Below are 21,064 nucleotides of genomic sequence, written 5' to 3' on the forward strand. Positions count from 1 at the left end.
ATAAATTTATAAATCAACTTCAGTGTCACAGACTTTATGTAGGAAGTTTTGCTAATTTTAAAGTCAGTGTCTTACCTTTTTTTTCTATCTCTTCCTTCAGAAAATATCCACAGAGAGGAGGAAGCTGCTACTTTTCCTTTGTCCTTGCAAGTCCTCTGTAATCTTTGTTTCCAGACAGAAGATCAGGCTCATCACATCTGGTGGTGACCCTTCTGCTCTGATCAGATCTGTCAACTCATATTGGCCAATTATTTTGAAGTGTGCAATCCTCAGTTGATGTTTCTAAAGAAAGATGAAGGAAGAAGAAGAAATATTACTATTTTAACCTGTTTGTGCCATAAACTGACAATACTGTAGTATTTTGTCTTTTTTTTAAACCATGTTTTCAACATGAAATTAAGGGGCTTGGTGAGCATGTCTTGAATATTTTTTAAAGATGATTTTGTCACCCAGTTGAGGATTGGGTGACATTGACCTCTCTAAGGACAGTGTGGGATGGGAAATCACACCCCAGGGCTGTGTGTGAGCTGAGGAAAGGGGCAGCTCAAACTTCAGTAAAATCCCCACTGTATTTTTATTACTCAGCATCCAAAAGATTATGGAAAGCTGTTTGCATGTTTTTTTGTTTCAATTTACTAATGCATTTTCAACAAACATCACAAAGCTCACTCTATTCTTCTCTATCTCTTAGCACAGAGTGAAAGAGCCAATAGTGCCTTGCTCAGTGGGAAGGCACCACCTCAGGTTGTCCCAGAGGTCACCTTTGTCTTCCCAAGCATTTCCTGAGTCCTGAATGCTGTTAGACATCATTGTAGACATCCTTCTCCAAGCCCTGCCCTGCCCTGCTGCTCCCTGCTGGAAGGGCACACGGGCACCTTGGCCCCAGCACTGTGCCCATCTCCTCCTGCCTGGGGCTCTCTGGGGCACAGTGAGCAAACACTGCACAGCCTGTCACAGCTTTCAAATGCTCCTCTCCCTGTCAGTATTTCCCTCTCCCAGGATGGAAGGGCAGGAAAACAACCTATTGCAAATGTAGAGTTAAACACCTCCTCAAAAGCCAACTCAGAGCAGCAGAAATGGAGTTTCCATAACCTTAAATTATTCCAGCCTTAGAGTAAGAGGTTAAGCTGTTGACACAGCACTGCAATTAACAGTCCTTTTCACACCGAAGTGTCTTTTGTAGCAAAGTTCACACGTTTTAAAGACCACTGGGATAAAAATTAATGTCTGATCTTGAGAGAAAAGTTGCAAGACAAACAGATAGGTAAGAACAAACAGTGCAGCAACTAAACCACTGTATTTTCTTAAAGAATGAAGTGGAATTTTCAAGCTCATTCAAATCTTGAAGAGCACAATATCTTTTATTACCTATTTCTGTTTTTAAGTGAAGCTGAATGCCTAATTTGCTTTGAGAATCCTGCACTCAGCTCCTGAAGGAATGAGGACACGCTTGTTAAAACCTGCTCAGCTAATTTGACATGTATTTGCTCAAAGAAAATATATTCCCTTACAAGTTTTCTACACCTCTATGATGTCAAAATACATTTGCAAGACTTTCCTCTAGTGAATGGTGCTATTAATTTACACAACAGAATTTCAAAACTGAGAACATTTTCCAGGAACTCATGTGACTGATGTTAACATTTTCCATAATTTACAGAAACAAGAAAAAGACCTTTTGCTGGCATGCAAGTAATCTAGTTTGGGGATTGCAAAGATAAACCTCATCTGCATCAGTGGAACAGAAACAATCTTGCTCTGGAATTGTTTTCTTACAGTCTATATGGATTACACGAGCACATCTGCAAACTAATCTGTGAGTATTTATAATCCCAGCATCTCTGTTCTGCCCAGGGGTAAATAAAATAAAATAAACTCCTCTGGAATCCCCTGAGAACTGGAGAAGTGCAAGTTGTGGGGGCAGGATGTGACTCATACACTCAGATCCACATTCCAATTTACATTAAAGTGTGTAACTGCTGTGTGGAAAGATACCTTGTGTTCATATCCTGTACACAGAGCCCAAAGATTTGGCTTTCAATGGCATTAATGAGTTTCTTTCTGTTCATATATCATTCATTCTGGCCACAACACCAGCTTTGCATCCTTGGATGTTCACGGAGCAGGAGGATAAACTGGATTCCCAACATGACCTGGATTAAAATACACAGATAAAATAAATTTGCTCTTTTTTTGGTGTGGATTTTGTCAAGCCCTGGCTGGCAGCTCTCAGAGGGCAGGATGGGCTGACTGAACAGCTTAGCACGTGCCCCAAGGCCAGTCTGCCACTGCACCCATCAAACTGGAGCCTCACCTGACTTTCAGTAATTTATAGCACTGCAGTGACCCACAGTCTCCCTCTCCCAGAAAGGAGCAGGCACAAGAATGCACTTATTTAATTACTCAAGGAAAATATTGACACTTTTAATTCATTTTAATTTCCTTGCTTGTCAATAGCCCTCCTTTCTTTACTATCACTTTTGTGTGCATTTATAAATGTTCCTTTCAGGAAAACCACTGCAGACACTCCTATTCTTCCCCTAATGTATATGTTTTTAATTCCTTCTTCTGTACTTCAATTGAACACAAATATTACTCTGCTCCTTAAAAAACCATCTTTATTATGATTTGAAAGTAACTACTCTGTCCAAGCCTCCCAGTGCTCATGTGGGATGGTAAAATTTGGAGAAGGGAGGAGAATGACTTTGTGGTCACATCCCTCTCTATAAGCTTATCTGGCTAACTGAAAAAAAAATTAAATTTTCTTATTTGTTTATGCTAAATATTTACTTCTATGTAAGCCTTGAGTTGTGTGACACTACACTAATTAGGTATCATGGACAGGGTATTTCTTTGTTTACTAATTGCAATTATGGTCACTTGGATGGGGAGTGCCCTGAGGAAAGCACAGCTCTTTTTGCACTTATCCAAGCTGGGTTTTTCTGGATGCACACACAGAAAGGGGATCATACATCAAAATGCTGCTAAGCAGAGATCTGACCTTATCCATGGATTTCTTCTTAGTCAAGAGTTAAAAATGAACATGGCATCAGATCTGTAAAGAAAAGTATTTTAATTGACAACACTCTCTGGAAATGCTCATAAAAATTGCTGGTTTAAAAAGGAATGTCAGGTGATTCTTCAACATTTTTGTAGCAGCTGCCCCAGCAGTTCTACCTTTCTTTCCTGGCTTATTTACATGTTCAAATGAGAGAGCCATATCTAAAGATTGTGAATGATGGCATGAAACACAAATAGAGGCACAGTTTTCCCCAAACTATACCGGGATGCGATTTTCATTTCTTCTAAGAAAGACAAGTTCAGCATATTTAAAAGTGGTGCATTTTTAACTATCTCAGGTGGTTGAAACCCAGTGCCAGGTGCACAGAAACACTGTGAATTTACAATGCTCTGCCACAAATGCTCCTGTTTGCACGGGGTGTGGGCTGGCATTCCAAGGAGAGCTGGACTTTGTCCAGGCAGCTGGTAAAGAGATACTAAAAGATGAATAAAGGACTATTCACCTTTAACAGAGAGAAATGGTGAAGGAAAAAGGTTAGCAGGAAAGATTTCCATTGCCTTTCAGGAGTTAGAAATATTTCCATTTAATTTTTGAATTCTCTCCCAGCCCCAAAGCAGGATGGCTCACACTGGGTGTAACACCCACAACACAGGGGGACCTTCATGCAACAGCAAAGCAGCCTCAGCCTTCATTCTACACCCACCACAGCTCAGTGAAGATGATGAAAATTCATGCAGGTCAACTCTGTTATTATAACAATGGGCTAAAATTCAATTTCTGTCATTTTTAGACCATTATTACAGCATCAAATAACTGCCTTTGGCTTTATTGGGTAACAGAGGAAAAGATGGTGTGTCTTACAGTCAATTCCAGAGAGGGCAGAGCTGTATTTATGGAGATGGTGACACAGCCAGTATGTGAAAGGTGAACTTGCAGTTCCCTCCTGCATTTGTTTGGAGAGCATTTAAGCTGTGGATTCTAAATTGCACACAAAGAGAAGATTTAAATGATATCCATTTAAGGAACTACCCTTACTGGACCAGGAAAAAGATATTTAGGATTGCTGCACCAGCACCAAAGCATTTTGTTGAGCTGCCAGCCAGGACCTGAGTGAAACCCAGACCAAAGACCAGCAAATTTATTTTAAGTTTGTATTTTAATCCTGATCATGTGGGGGATCCAGTTTATCCTCCTGCTCCGTGAGCATCTAATGATGCAAAGCTGGTGCTGTGGCCAGAATGAATGATATATGAAGAGGTAAAAACTCATTAATGCCATTATAACCAAACCTTTCACTTAAGCTGAGTCTTTACTAAACCATATGATGCCTTTCCTTTTAGTGTAGATCAATTTTAAGATTTAAAAACTCTTGAAATTATTTCACGTGTGTGCCTGTGAAATAGCCAAGTGACTTTTTAGCTTCCCTGTGAAAATTTTTATCTTTCCCAAGAAATATTTATACTAAAATACAATTTTTTTAAAAAAATATTTAAAAATTCTTAAAAAAATTCTATATTCTATATATTTGAATATATAGAATTTTACTGAAGCATAATTTATAAGTCCAAGGGATTCATGAAAGCCAGAAAAATAATTTTTTAAAGAATTATTTGCACTTGATCAAAAGTTTGAACAGGTTAAAGCAGAAAGTTGAGAAGCATGGAAAGAAACTCATCCAGGAAGAGAATTAACCTGCAGTAAATCTCTCAAATAAAGACAAACCACTTTTTTCACTTTTATGGTGGTGCAAATTTTACTTTTCCTCCTCTAAATATCTAACCCACAGGCCCATTTAAATAACAAGTACTTACAGATCACAATAAAGAAGATATAACTGCAAATAATTCTGATTTCTTATACTGATTTTCTTTTAATCAATTCATACTCATATATATTAGAAACAAAATTCCTCTCTTAGATTATTTGCTTCTTCACCAAAACTAAAATGCCTTTTTCCTAAAAAGATTGTGATTCATTTCTGGCCTTTATAGATCTCATTTAATTATTATAATGCAGAAAAGGCCTATTGAGTCACACTCTAGTGATTAAAAGGGTATTTTTGGATTTTTCTTTAGCATGTTAATAACTATACATGTCTACATTATTTTAATTAGAAAAGTAATAATTGTACATAAACTCTTTTAAATGTCCTGCTCCTATATCCTCCTGAGATTATTTTACAAGAATGAGAGAGAAAATGAGAGAGAACTGGTAGGAGTGTTTATGTAGGTCAAACCCAGCACATTTATGCCACAAAAAATTAAAAAAAAAAAAGAATCAAAACTTGTCAGGTCTCAGCACAAGGATTTTAACTTCTGTTTAGAGTTCAGTGTAGCTGAAAGGATGAATTCAAAATCCAGGATCCCTGTTTTAATTCTGATCCAACACCAAACAGGGTTGTAGGATTGGCAAGGCTGGCAAAGACCTCCAAGATCATCCAGCCCAACCTTCAGCTGAAGCCACCCCTGTCCATAAACCATGTCCCAAAGTGCCACATCTCCTTGGTTTGTCACCCTTGCAGGGGTGGTGACCCCAGCACTGCCCTGGGCAGCCTCTTCCAGGGCTTGGCCACCCTTTCAGTGCAGAGATTTTTCCTGATATCCAACCTGAATCTCCCCTAACCCAACTTAAAATACGTCTTGCAAACCTGATGTGTGACCTACCCAGGTTATAGGACGGGCTTTGCTCTTCTCTCAAAATGTCTCACACACCAAACTAGAATTCCAAGACTGTCTGTATGAAAACATACCCAACCAGCACGAAAAAGAAATGTAAATTGTGAATTCAGACAACTTAATGAAAACACTGACCTTGGAATTGTTTCAATCGACCTGTTGATGACAATATAACTTTGATAACCAAAATAAATAATTTCTGTGCTGTGACAAATCAGTAAATACAGCAATCTCAGAGAGACATCAATGACTCTAGATTCCTTTCCACTTTAATTTAACCATATGAAGCAAATCTATATACATTTAAAGAAATTATGATGTTTCTTGGAAATCTAACAAATTAAGGATGCCTTTATAAAATCAAAGACTCTAAAATCCATGACAGGTTCAATTTTCAATCAGTATTCAACACATAACAAATCTACTGAGATTACAGCTGCCCCTATTTCTGCTTCTGTCACTCATATCTGTATGTTATATTGAGATTTGGAGGCTTTTAATATTACAACATAGGAGTTAGTACAAAGCAATTTTTTCTGCCTGTGTAAATGATGATTCTATTGCATTGTTACATCAAATGATGCCCTGAAATGCTGCTAGAATAATTTAACTTAAAACTGCCAGATAAATTCTACTTCTACATACTTTTTGCTCATCACTCCAGTGTTTTTCTCATCTTTGTTAAGAAGAAGAGACTTTCTTTTCTGGTTCTTCAGGTATAACATCAACACTTTGCAGCTGAGGTCCAAGAACTTTTTTCATCCAGAGAATTGACTGAGTGTGTCTGTCTCTCCCTTGGGTAGGAGTTGGCTGTTCAAGCAGCAAATACAGTAAAAGAAACATCTTTAAGTGCATGAAAGTGGGCCAAAGACTGAAAGAGGAGTTGCTTTCTGTGATGCCCCAGGAATGAGTGGTCTCTGGGTGGGCTGGTTGAGGATGTGGAAACCACAGCCCAGAAAAGAAAAAGAAGAAGGCAGGAAGGTCTTCACTCTGATGCTGAAGACCCAGCCATAAATTTTGTATGAGAGTTTATCAAATATCTTTATAGAAAGTGTTAGCAAAGCTCAGTGGTGAGCTGAAGAGGTCAAGAGTAAGAAAGAGAGGGGAGGAGAAGCAGCTCAGAACACCCAGACATTGTAACCCTGTCATGTTTTTGGGAGCACAATTGTCCTTTCTCACCCAGGGGCTAATTTATCACTCGTACACTTTTAAAGCTGAATGGTGAGTAAGATAAAACAGGACAAGAAGGGACTCAAATAAATAGCTTAGTGTCACACACACACACCTGAAAGCACAGGAATGTGAGAACTCCAGCTCTTCTGAAAAAAATAGTCCTGTGTCTCATGAAGGACTTGGCAAACTGAAGGAAAAGCAGCAGCAGGCCCTGAGAAAACTGCTGTAGATATCTAAGTCCCTGAGAGAAACATTCCTAAAAGTGCATGTGGAGTGAGCTGAAGGAAGCTGTGTGTGTCACTAATTAAAATCACTGCCACTTGAGTGGGCCTTAAGGGCAAAAATCTGTTCCTTCGAAAAGGAACTCATATAAAATCGCTGGGAACATTTAAATATAATTATTAGAGCTTTCAGGATTCAGGGCTAAAAGTATCAGTGACTGCATTCCTGATAGCAAAGTTTATTAGCACTGTTTATTTTTATTTTCATACAGTTATTACGTGAGTGCCTGGAAGTGGCAGCACTGAAGGTCTGTTAATTCATCCTGTATAAACACTGAGATGACTTTTGTTCATCTGATGTTTTTCAAGTCAGTTTTAACGACTGAGAGAGTGAAAATTTAAGGAATTTTAGCTCTCCAGCCACAGAAGGGGTAAGGACATGGATTGTGTTTTATCAGCAGTGAGGAACCAGCCCAAAGCCAGGTGTGTGGTGTGTGTGCAAAGGTCTGTAACAATTCACTATAAATAAAAAGGTGAAGTAGAAAACAACTTGTACCTCTTGGTTTTTCCACGATGATCCTTCTGGGAAACTGTTGTTCACTCTCTCTTGTTACAAGATTGGCATAAACCTGGCCCTGAGTGTGGAATGCAAAAAGCACACGGGTGGTTCCCATAACTCGTGCAATCACATCCTTGTAGTAGCACAGAATGTCACCAACAGGTGTCCTGGTGCTGGACAGACTGTGCAAACCAGACCTAAACCGACAATAATGAGGAGTTCCACCAAGGAAAGAATCCTGACCCTCTGGGGGGTGTTTCCAGCAGCAAACAGTCTTTTGCCACCCCGTTGCCAGACACTTTCAGGGACATACTGATGATGTTGCAGTAACTGAGAGGCATTAAAAACAATCTCCAGGCATTTTATGGCCACACATATCAGTGTGTACTTTAATGGACTATTACTTTGCATGTATAACTATTTAACAACCCTGGGATAAGGATGTGTGTATGACTGGGTTGTTTTAATAGGATTTTGTGCCACTGGCAAGTCAGATTCCAAAGGCTCTGGAAGGAAATCAGCAGCTGTAGCAGAGGATTCCAAAGGGTCCAGCATGGGGAGAGCAGAGGCTTGAGGGTGCAACGCAGATTAATACCACAAACCTCAGCTGAATAAACACAAATCAGAGATGATCAATCACCAAGCACTAAAGAAATGCCGGGAGAACCAGTTAGAGTGTAAGTGGAACATGTACAGAGTTCTGAAATACCTCCTGCAGCTGCTGCTGACTGAAAGCACAGACAGAACCACCTTTTGGCAGTAGGCAAGACTCCAATGAAATGAACTTTCGTGTTGCTTCAGAATAGGGTAAGAAGGACCGTGGTAAGAGAGCCTGTAACAAAACAAAGTAATTATCACAAAACCATAAATTTAAGTCTCTGCCTGTGATAACGTAACATTCCACCCTTGAAGCTGGGAATTTACAGGCAAGAATATATTTATTTTCTTGTTATGTTTCCAAAGCACATGTTGCAAAAGTGTTAAACCAGTAGGGAAAAGGAATCATTTTTCTGCTGACCTTCTGAAAGGAGATCACAGAATTGTGACCAATGCTCATAAGCATCATGTATCAGCAAAGGCACTGGAGCAGACCCAAAAATCAGGGTAAAAGCATTCTTAAACTCTTTGGGGTTTGCTCTGCAAAGAGGTTTAACCATGACTAAGAGGAATTTTCTAGCTATCCTTTCATTACATTCCAGACTTTGCATTCATGTGCAGGAGTTCTTAAGGATTGACACATATTTTTAAAGATAAGGCAGAGAAGAGCATTTTATCAGTAGAGACTGGGTAAAGGTTTGGGGTTTCTTTTGAAATTCCTTTGAAAAGCACAGAATTAAGACCATCTACCCTAAAACTGTTCTCTTACTTTAAACTGATGAAATGCTTTAAATGTAGGGAAAAGGTTGAAATCCAGTCTGGTTCTATTGGAATAAGATCCACCTCCAAGCTTTTTGTAGTTTGTGCTGCTGCCTCACACCTTGTGCTGTTTCAACTCAGCAGAGACTTGCAGAAACAGCCCGAGAATCACAAAGACTTACCTTTTTTTTTTTCTTGTTCTCTGCCATTAACTTTCATCTCTGGTTTTCCTGAACCACAAGGAGACTGGTGATGCCCTGGAAGTGATGGAATCTGACCCCTGGAGATTTTCAGGGATTCCTCTTCAAGTAGGAGTCTGGATCAGATCATCTTCAATGGTTCACTAATGATGGGGCAGACCAGGGGAAGGCAGGCAAAGACTTCCAAGTTACCATTCCTGTGTATTCACAGAAGGGGGAATAAATTAATTGGTGGTAAAATACATTATGTAAAAATTCTGAGTCTAATAAATATAAATATCTATTATGGAGAAAATCTGAATAGAAACTGCCATGCAACCACTGAGCAAGCACAGCCAGGCATTAGTGATTTATACACAATTTGGGCTTTCCCCCCCTAAATGGAGATAAAAATTCTGTGTCTTCTTTTTGGTTTTATCAGAATAAACTAAGCATTCCTTTTCTTGATTTAGTTGACCTGCTGCAGCTTAAGGACAGACATGGACACTGATCTGCAAATGGAGTTTCAAGGTAGTTGAAAAATACATTTAAATAAAAAACTTAAATTAAAATGGATTCTTAATGAAATTCCATATTTCCAGGAGACCATAGATGATCTCCTCTGTTCTTTCAACAATTCCTATGTGTTAAGTTTGAAAATAATCTAAACTTTTCTATGTCTTTACTCGCTTTATTTAGTTAGTTTCAGAGTAATCATCTGGAGAGAAAGACTCCTAAGTATCCCATTCAGAAATGATTTTATGAGTTCCATTTGAAATTAATGAAATCATTAAAAATCAATAACGAAGCAGCTGATAATGAGACAAGAGCTGGCTGTGTGTTGGACTGGGGTCTGTGCAGACATCCCATGTGAGTGGAGAACATTAATGGCAGCAGAAAATGCAGTCTGGGATTCCAAAGGCTGGAATTCGAGGAGAGCTTCCCACACCTGCCTGTCCTGCCCCCAGGCTGGGACTGGGCTGTTTGACCTGAGACAGGAAGGGGATATGTGTTAAATATCCACGTGTCTAAATGGAATTTTCAGCTGGTTTCTCTTTCCTTCTCAGGGCTGTGCACTCAGTGCCTGTTCCTCCAGCAGAAGGAAGATGTTCTCCTGCAGCCCAGGCTCTCCCAACCCAACCCCAGCTGGGTTTGCTGGTTCCCCACTTCTCCTCTGCCCACTTCATTTTTCTCAGGTTCTCACCTTGCCCCTGACCTTTGCTAATATGTTTTGTTTTCCCTGCAAACCTTTAAAAACCACTCTCTATTTTCCATTTGTGGTGTAAAATAGATGCCTGATGTGACAATTTCTGCTCCTGTTGGACATCTGCCTGTTTGCAGGAGCCTGGAGGTCCCCAGCCAGTCATTCCTTCAGGCTCCCTTGTCTCACAGGCAGCTCATATTTCATCTGCATGTTCTTTAAATGCAAACCATGTTATATTTAGTGTTCAAACTGCAGCATTAGTAAACTGAGCCCTCATTTGTGTGTGCATGTGGGTGAATTGGGTGGCTCACAAAGGATTCAAACAGATGCTTTAGCTTTAATGATATTTCTAATCATCTCACTTATGCCCCAAGGATATTTTCTTATGCTTTATTCTCCTGTCATGATTTCTCCTCATTACAGTAAAGTGTTATTTTAAATCTCCATTTTATATTTGAACTTGCTTCAGGAGCAGCTCCCTAACAACCTTTTTCCTTTTTAAACACACACTTTCCTGGTGCTGTCTAATTACAGGTGGTGCCTTCAAAGGCACAGGCAGAGGGTATGGAAACAATCACACAGTGCAGTGGTGACTTGTGATCCTTAGTGGGGACATCAGTGGGGATTATTACACACTTTCCCAAAACTGAAAGTCAGCAATAAAGTCAAGTAAAGTCCATGGCCAGGCTGGATGGGACTTGGAGAAACTTGGGATGGTGGGAGCCCATGGCAGGGGGTGGAATTAATGGGTTTTAAAGTACCTTCCAACCCAAATCAATTTATATATCTATAATTTTTAACCTCCAAACTTCCTTTTACTGTCTATTTCCCCCCCTAGAAACTGAAACCTTATAATCCTGTCTGTTAAACAGGCACATGCTTAAAAATCAGCTTTTATGAAACATGACCCTGAGATGAGCTCAGTTGGTTAAACCTTGGTTGGAATAATGCCAAGGTCATGGGTTCAATCCCCTCTGTGGGCCAGTGAATTAAGAGTTGGACTTGATGATCCTTGTGGGTCCCTTCCATTCAGAATAGTCTGTAATAATAAAATAATTATATCACAGCATGGTTTCTGTAAAAATATTAGTATTTTGTAGCAAGGGATGGCTTTAATTGTCTGGATTTTTATTTCATATAAATCAGTTTTCTCTCTTCTATGTATATAAGTGTATTTGTGTGTCACTTGCTGTGGGAGGGTCTTGGTCCTTTCTGTTAGAAAAGAAAGAAAAAAGAAAAATACTCAAATTCATGGTGGAAAGTTTGGTCCTAAAAACCCATCTGGGAGTGTCAGAATTCCTTCCCTGTGAAAGCTCATTTTACACTCATGGAAATAATGACTTAGTGACTGAGAATAAAAGGTGAAGGAAAAATAGGGGAGGGAGGAATCTGGAAGTGGGAAAAGGAACCATCTGCCCTGACCCAAATATCGAGTCCTGGAAAAGGCAGATATTTATCTGTTAGGACAAAGGAAACAAAAAGCCATGGCAGGTTTAGTGTTTTCCACAGGATCATAAAGAGAAAAAAGCTGAGGATTTTTCAGCCCCAGAGTTGCCTGAAGAACTGCAATGTCAGAAACAGCAATTTCATGCCAAAGCTGCTCAACATTACCCTGCAAATCACTGGCCTTAAATTGGCCACACTCACATATAAGTCAAACTGTAATTAAAATCCTGGTCCATTATTTTGTACAGACATTGATTCAGAGCAAGCAAAAAGCCAAGTTTTCTGATTAAAAACTTACTTTAAGTTTCACTGAAAAAAAATAATTTAAAAAAGTCTTGGCAGAAATGACTGACAAACGGAATTTGGGAAGCAAAAGTTGCCAGTTGCATTATCTGGAATAATTAATTACCAGTAGGTATTGATTATCCAGAACTAATCACAGAAAGACCCCGGAAAAAGCCAAATACTCCAACCAATTTGCAATCTGAAATTAATCACCCATAGCCATATGTCTTTGCTTTCGATGAACATCTGACAGATCAAGTTTGTTAGAATTAAAGACTTGGGAACATCTTTGCTAATTCATATTTTCAGTAATTGTATTGGAAAGGCACGTGCTTGTATCCCATCAATGAACACAGCAATGGTATGGGACACAATTAGCACTTATTAATTCATCTGATAGAGAAAAATGGTGGCTCTGAAGAGTTCTGGAGAATCAGTCTCAGTGTGTAGATGGACACTAAAAATGGTGCTGTAAGCAAACCAAAAATGACTTATAAATGTTCTGTCAAAATTAATACAGGACCCACTGAAAATAGTTATTTACTATTATAATATTATTATTTTATTATATCAGTATTAAAATACATTATATTAATTATATAGTATATTATAATATTAATTATATTAAATTAATCACATTATATATTATATTATTATATTATTATATTATTTAATTATATTATTATATTATTATATTATATTAATTATATTATATTATATTATATTATATTATATTATATTATATTATATTATATTATATTATATTATATTATATTATATTATACTATTTATGTGTTTTCCACTCACAGAACAGTCCAAACAGCTGTAAATTTTTACCTGGCAACAGGTGCTTCTCCCCAGGCAGATGTTTTGGTGGTTTTAGCTTTTGTTAGAAGCTGATAAATAAAATAATATTGGAATTAAAAAGGGAAAATTTGATTTCCCTCTCTTATCTCAAAGTCTGTTCCAACTCTTTACTGCCACAAAGCTTTTGGCTGTTCTAATCAAGAACAATTCTCACTTGTTTTATGGTTTTTTTTCCCTAAATTTTACTAATGCTTTTGTACAGGGGAGTTTTTTCTGTGCCTTAAAAGCCAGTATTTTCCACTTCTATATTTCCTGCTTTTACAGTCACAAATTGCCAAGATGAAGTCCATGCACATGCAGATTTATGTTAAACAAAAGCAAACATTTTAGCTGCCAACAGCCTATATATCAACCAAACACACTTGATTTGCATCTACAGAGAGTTGAATTCTATTTAGTAGAGACTGGACTCCAATCTGTCTCTATCTTGGTCTTGGGTCTAACACAAATAAATTCCTTATTTCTGAAATGTGGCAAATTCAGCATCCTGATCCTCCTGTCTTTGGGACAGGCAGGAACCAAAGAGCCTTCCAGCCCAAGTGACCTTTGCAGGAGGAAAGGACTCACATTAGGAGTTCCTGTTGCCCATAAATATAAACTCTGATGTTTTGGAAGCCTCCTGGAGATATTTTATACATTTCCTGGCCATAAAATCTTCATTTATGAAGTTGATTTATATTAATTAAGAATAAAACTGATCCTGTGTCTCTGGAGCATTTGCTGGACTGACTCTTGCCCTCCTACTTATCTTATTATATGGGAATTTAATATAACATTGAATCAAGTACTTTTCCCATATTGAAATATCTGCAGCAGGAATCTACTGATTTAATAATTAGAGCACTTGAAGAAAGGATTTCCATTTAACCATTTCTGTAGACTTGCAGAAGGTGTTCACATTTATTATGTGATGATTTATACTGATCTATATTTTTTTCTCCCTCACAGCTGAACACGAATGGATGAACATCTTGATTTCAGATTTTATTTGAAAATTACTCCAACCAACCTAAAACTTATTCAGGCAAATTAATCTCTCTATAAAATGGATAATTTGTCATTATTCAGGAAAAACCCTGAAGAACAATATCCTATAATTTGTACAATAGAAGTCTCTGTTTGTCTTAAGCCTTCACACTAATTAGATATTTATTAAATTCCTATCTCTTTAAAAATAAGAGTTTATAACCCACCTCATGTTCTTTACATACAGCACATTCACAGAAACCTGTTACATTAATGATCTTTGTGATCTCAGATTAAACACACTGTAAATACACAAAATATTACACAACACAAGAGGAGAAAAGTGATGAAAAAGGACACAAAGCACCCTTTGGTTATCCAAGAATGTGGAAGAGAAAAATAATGACTGGGAAGTTTGTTCCTACCCCACAGAGATTAAAGACCCACAAAATAAACCATTTTTCACATGCTACTGAGTTATGTGTTGCTGTGCACTAAAAGCAAAGAGAGAATGAAAGGAGGAATATTAAGTCCCAGTTAATATAATTGTTAATGAAGACCAAATATCAGCAACAATTAGCTCATTATATTTTACTAAGGCTAAAAGCAAAACTTAACATTCATATTTCTATCCAAGGAATTATAGAGCATTTCCCAAAACAACCAAAAAACAGCAAGAAAGTTTCATTTGTTTTTTTCATATAAAATAACATTTTTTCCTCAATTTACTCAGCAATATTGTTTTGAATATCATTGTTTTCTCTCCAGCTTCACTAATCTTTCAATACAAAGCAACCGTTTCTTTTGTGCTTCTATGAAATTCCTACAAGTTCAAAGTCCATTGGAAAAAAAAAATTAAAATGTTAAAAGTAATTCTAAGGTATTTTCAAATTTCTGTGCCCACAGAAGGGGATTTGGAACTAAATGGTCTTTAAATTCCCTCTCAACCCAAAGAATTCCAGGATTGTATGTAAAGATACAAACAGTTCAGTGCAGCAAACCAAGAGTCCTTTTGCCTTCAGCAGGACTCTTGAAGACACTACACATGGAAAAAAAAGAGAAAAATGAAAAATATTTGTAACACGAAGTAAAAACAAAGGTTTAGATACAGAAAGACTCATCATCTTTAATCACTCATTTTTATTTTGCGAGACAAACCAGACATAATTTGAAATGGCTCAGGGAGCTGTAAAAAATTGACAGTAGATGTATGTGAGAAGACTGGAAAAGCAATTATCTGAAACTAATTTGAGTTTATCAGGCAGAAATTAGACTTTTATGGGGAAAGTTAGAGTTTTGTATTAAAGTTGATGCATTAAAATATAGAAAATTTCAAGGGTAATATAGTTAAAACTTCCCTGGCACGTAACTGATTTCCTGTCTGTACAGCCCCTGCATTCTCAACAGCTTTTATTCAAGTAGGAAACAGCCTAAAATAGCAGAAAATAAAACTACTGCAATACAGAGAAATATATAAAAAGGGAGGAGAGGAAACCACTGGGTTTGGAAAGGTCCATTATCAGGAGTGTGGTGTGTCTTTCATTGACCCCAGAGAAGATTTTTTTTAGGCAGTTTGGAGAGTTTTCTACATTTTAAAAAGCAAATAGATGCTACACTAGGGCAAAAATCTAATTATGCCATGCAATTATGTCAGAGTTTCTCCTCTCACGTGCCAAAAGCAGAAAGGAAGTTGTATTTTATAGCTGAAATTTCTGAGAGCTCTCCTGTTTATCTTGAAGGTACCAATCCTCCAACATCCCATGCAGTAATTACCAATTAGTGGCCAAACTTGTCTGTGTAATTAAGGTTTTGTAATAAAGTTTGGAGGACATTCACATCTCACATGAAATAATGTCCATCAGGTTGCAAAATGGGGGGCCTGAAGGTTTGGAAATAGTAGAAATCAGGTCCCACTTTGAGCCTATGAACCAACTGTTGAAGAGCTGCTTTAGTAATCAATATTATAGTATTAAATGCACTCTTTGTACAGTATAAAGCATTCAAATAAACCCTGGCCTGAATTAGTTTGTGCAGGTAACATTAATTCCAGCATTTCCTCACTTCTCAGTCATCAGCTTTGATGCCTTTTCATCATAGTTTATCACATGCATAATGACTTCTTCAATTATAACATTTTCCCTGCAATAACTCTGAAAGCTTCACAAAGATCATTTATTTCAGGAGGTAAAGATCTGTAGGATCTCTGTGAAATTTTTGTCTTGAAAAACTGTGTTCATTGCACAATTCAATTGACTTGATTAGACCCAAAAGAATTTTCAAAGGAAACAAGAAATCAAACATAAGGAGTTTTTCACTAACTAAGGTAATATACAGATTCCTGGCAGGAATTCTTTAATTTCAGAGGTTCGTATGTTAATGAGCAGTGGAGAAACCATTATTGTCCCTCTTGTGAAGAACAAAAGTTCTCTGGCCCATAATTGCACATTTGGGAGAGAAGTGAAACTCTTCCCAGAAGCCAAAGAATGACAAAAGGTGCAGAAAGAGCACACCTTGTAAACCATGGGCAGACTTCTTGGCTCTAAAAATACCAACGAGTTCTGGTGACTGAAACAACCAGAAAGAAACAAAATTGGTTCTTTGTATTTCAGTAGCCAACAAATTCCAGGAAAAATGGGTGTAGAATTCCTGCATTCAGTGACCCAGTACAAGTGGATAAATACCTTGAGTTTATATTCACTGAGCAGATACAATACCCTGAAAGGTTTGGGAAGGATGTTTTATAAGCCAAATTTGTTCCCCAAGAAATTTTATTTTTCAACATCTGTCCTTTACAACTTGCAGATTTTCCTCTAACTATGATCTAAATTCTTAGTCAGGTCTATTCCTTAAAACTTTAGTAATAATATTCCAATATCATAGTTTAGTGCAGGTTACCATTGTCATTTGTGTTTGTTTGGAATGACAGCAAATGCATCATGAGGATGTATTTACACAATTTATAGTTAATTGGCTGGGGAGAGGGAGGAGGAAAAAGGTGATGGAGGAGAAATTATTATAAAAATGAATATTTGTGCATGGCAATGTTTTTAATAACCTGATGTTTAGATAGCTCTGTCCTACACAAATGGTGTCAAGTGGTTCTTAGGGGTTTTAGCCCCTGTCTAGGACATTGTAAATGAGAATGTTGGTTATCTCCATTCACTGAAATTGGGAGCCCAGGCTGCAGACAGGCTGAAGGAGGGGCTCTTTCCCTCAAGTCTGTCCTTATCATTCCCAGATTCGTCCCTAAAGGGCAGTTTCCAATTTTTTTAGCCCAGCCTAATTCATTTTTTTTAATTAAAATGATAATATTTCATCCACATTCCTCTGAGAAGGGCTCAGTCTTTACATTCCCATTATGTGCTATCTTACATGTCATTACATGCTAATGATTGTGCTGTTACTCAAGAACTGTGCTAATTTCAAACACAAGAGGTAAGATTATCTCCCTCCCAACACTTCCTTCCATCCCTTTCCATCCTGGAACACACGGCCCTTCTTTTCCTCTAAATAAACATCACCACCAGGTCCTTGCCTCTATCACAGCCTTCCTCAGCCTGTCACTCTTGTCACATCACCCTGAGCCTTTGTCACCTGGGAGTCAACAGCAACACAGGCAGGAGCTCACCAGGAAATCTCAATTTACATTGAGCAGAGCTCTACAGGTGACAATCCCACCCCTGGCTATGCCTCAGCAATTGCTTTTCCAGGTCAGGGATTAGTCCATTCTTTTCATTTTTTTCAGACTACCAGAAGCAAATAAATAAATAATATTTCAGTACTTAGCCAAGCGATGAAAGCACACCCATTAAAATACCCAAACAAAAACCAACTACAAAGAGCTATTTATCACTGAATTTCTGGGTCTATATATAGGTATATATATGTATTTATTACTGGTTTTCTGTGTGAGAAGGGACCCCATCACTCCACACCAATATCACCAGGATGAGGAGCAATGGCCACAAACTGAAACCTCAGAAGTTCCAGCACAACATGAGCAAGAACCTCTTTCCATGGAACAACTTCCCAGGGAAGATGTGGAGTCTCCCTCTCTGGAGACATCCCAAACCCACCTGGAGACATCCCAAACCCACCTGGACGTGTTCCTGTGCCACCTGCTCCAGGTGACCCTGCCTTGGCCATGGGGTTGGACTGGGTGATCTCCAGGGGTCCCTTCCAAGCCCACCATTCTGTATCACAGAAAACAGTTATTGCCTTATTTTGAATTTTTAAACCCTATGTTTAATGAGGCTTTCTCAGCCTGTCACACCCTGTGTAGGGACTGCAGTGATAGATACATTAGATATACCAAAATAGATACATTAGACAGGCAGAATTAGCAGGGTATGTGCTAAGGTTGATTGATTACTTGATGAGTATTATATTCCCTTTACTGTTCTCCAAACCCCAGCTTTATTAACTCCAACCAATTTTCTCCAACTCCTCAATTTGTAGAACTAATTGTGCCTCGTTGCAGCTTCCTCCATTTAGTTGATGAAGACTTAAGAGACAGAAGACTTCTGCAGATAGAAGTTGACTATATACATAAAAAGCAGATTTTTATAAACTAAAAATTATTTAGACTTATTTATATGTTAATTGAGATATCTATGTACAGGCAAATGCCTGCATAAGAATATTTCATAAATTTAATTCTAGATCTTGTTTTTTTTCTTGTGGGAAAATCTGAATTTTGGTTGAGTACAAGTTCCTGCTGTTCTATGAAACCTTTGCCATTTTTCTTTATTAAGTCAAAAATGGTAAAGAGATATTTGAGTTGTTTTCATTGTTTCTGAATTAAATTTATAGCAGTAAAGTCTGTACTTGTGATTTATAGGGGAGGGTGTCTTTTCTCCTACTCAGAGCATTGATTTTCTATAGCAATTTAAAGTAGGCACTGCATCTATAGCCCAGGTAATGAACAACATCTTCATAGGCACAGAGACACTCTAAACAAACATTTGCAAGAATTGATCTCACCTTTGCTTTGCCCTCTGCCTTGGGAAACGTGTTGTGTAGATTGCTATTAGTATTAATCTCATTTTCATAGCAAAAAAATTTCTTCTCTATCCAGATAAAGCAAAGATACATTAAAATTAATTTGCTAATACACTTAGAACGATGCATAAATTCATAATTTAACCTGCTGCTGACCACTTAACACCTCAATCAAAAGTTCTGTTTAGCACCATCGGGTGTATTAAAGAGTTTGGAACAGGAGCTGGTCTTTAGAAACCAATCCCATCATTGTTACAGGGGCATAAAATTGCCTGCTAAGAGTTACTGTAGGAGTCTATGAAGTAATAACTGATTTCACAATTAAAAACATATTTGCTGTGGGAATGTAAAGACAACTGTTATTTATTGTGTATTTCAGTCACAGCAAGTCAGAGGGAAGTTAGGTTGACTGTAAATTCAGCATTTACTGTTTATTTATGGTTTAATTTGACACTATAATCAATTTTTCTTTATTTGTTGGGATTTTTTTTAGCAGAAAATACACAGTCATAATTTCATTTTATTTTGTCACCATAAGTGAGCTCCCCCAAAAAGTGCTGGACTGTTAAACAACCCTCTCAAGCAGCAATGGCAACGTAATTAGGTCTCTGCAGGCTTGTCCTGAACCCATTTAGTGCCAAGGCGTAATCTCCTGTCATGACATAATAATGTGGTCTCCACGGAGCAGCTCTGGCCCTGCAATGGCAATGTAATAACTTCATGTGAGGCTCAGCACAGATTTCCACTCAAGCAACTCCTGCCCTGCAAGAGCTGCCCTATAAAGGCCATTTAATGCAATCTCCTGGCTCGCTCCATCCTCATTCCAAGGCCCAGCAGTGCCACCCTCCCAAAGCAGAGCACAGCAAACCAGCACTGCCAAGGCTGTTACCTGGGGAAAACCTGAACTATCAGATGGGGGGGCAGGAGCTTGGTGCACACAAAATTTCTAGGTAGGGGATGCTGGTAAAGTTCCCACTAGTCCCTGAAATGGTGGTAGGACAAAACCCCCCAAAGCTTTCTCCAAGTCTATTAATTCATAAAGTTTTATATCAAAGTTTTACATGTAAGGATGAAATAGGATATAGGATTATGGAATCACTGATGGTTTGGGTTGGAGGAGACCTTAAAGATCATCTCCTTCCACCCCCTGCCATAGGCATGGACACCTTCCACTAGCCCAGGTTGCTCCAAGTCCCATCCAACCTGGCCTTGGACACTCCCAGGAAAGGGGCAGCTACAACTCATGAATATGATGAATATCACTAATTTAATTTCTTTTTCATTTTGTACCTAAGTCAGATTCATTTATTTTCAACATTAATAAAAGCCATTTATTAAAAAATATTACAAACTTAATCTGTCATCAAAACAGTTCTTATTCCATCTGTGCTAGAAGCAGCCTTTGTTTTATTATCCCATGTTTACTTGTTCAAGACTTCAGAAAGTATTTAGTGGGGAGGCTTTAATTGCTTAGCACAGATGCAAGATGCAGAGTGGCTTCAAGTCAGCAAAATGGAATGTTGAAGCACCTTGTTGAAGATGGAAACAAATTAATTTTACAACAGTAAACTGAAAAATAAAATCTCTGCAACATAAACACTCTGCTGAAGGAGAACTTTACCATCCAAGATTTCTAACAGCTCCTTTTGATTTACCTTGAACACACTTTTATTGCTTTAATTGGAAAACAGTTAAAAGCACATCTTACAATATAAGTTATGCAAATATTCAACTTTCTTTAAAAGGCCTCAGGAAAACAAGAAGAAATTTTGGGATTAAATCCTTTCCAGGCTCTTTCCTGTGATCCAGAAAGGATCCCAGGAGGATCAGTGTGTCCCTCCCATCTGGGGGCAGGGAGTACACAGGTTGGGGAATTATTTTCACATAAGACCCGTGAAAACCATAAATGTGAACTGAGTGTGTGTCTATTGTGTGATTGCTTGACATGACAGTAAAAGGAATTGAAGAGGAAGATTTCCATAATGGGGATACATGTTCTGACCCTTATCAGTACAAGTTCTGACAAGGGTAATTCAAGGAGACAAATGACACCCAGCTGCTTCCAGAAGTGGTGATGGAATCCCAGAGCTGGATGGGCACTGAGAAGCAG

Source organism: Pithys albifrons, chromosome 14 (genome assembly GCF_047495875.1).
Source record: "Pithys albifrons albifrons isolate INPA30051 chromosome 14, PitAlb_v1, whole genome shotgun sequence".
Classification (NCBI taxonomy): domain Eukaryota; kingdom Metazoa; phylum Chordata; class Aves; order Passeriformes; family Thamnophilidae; genus Pithys; species Pithys albifrons.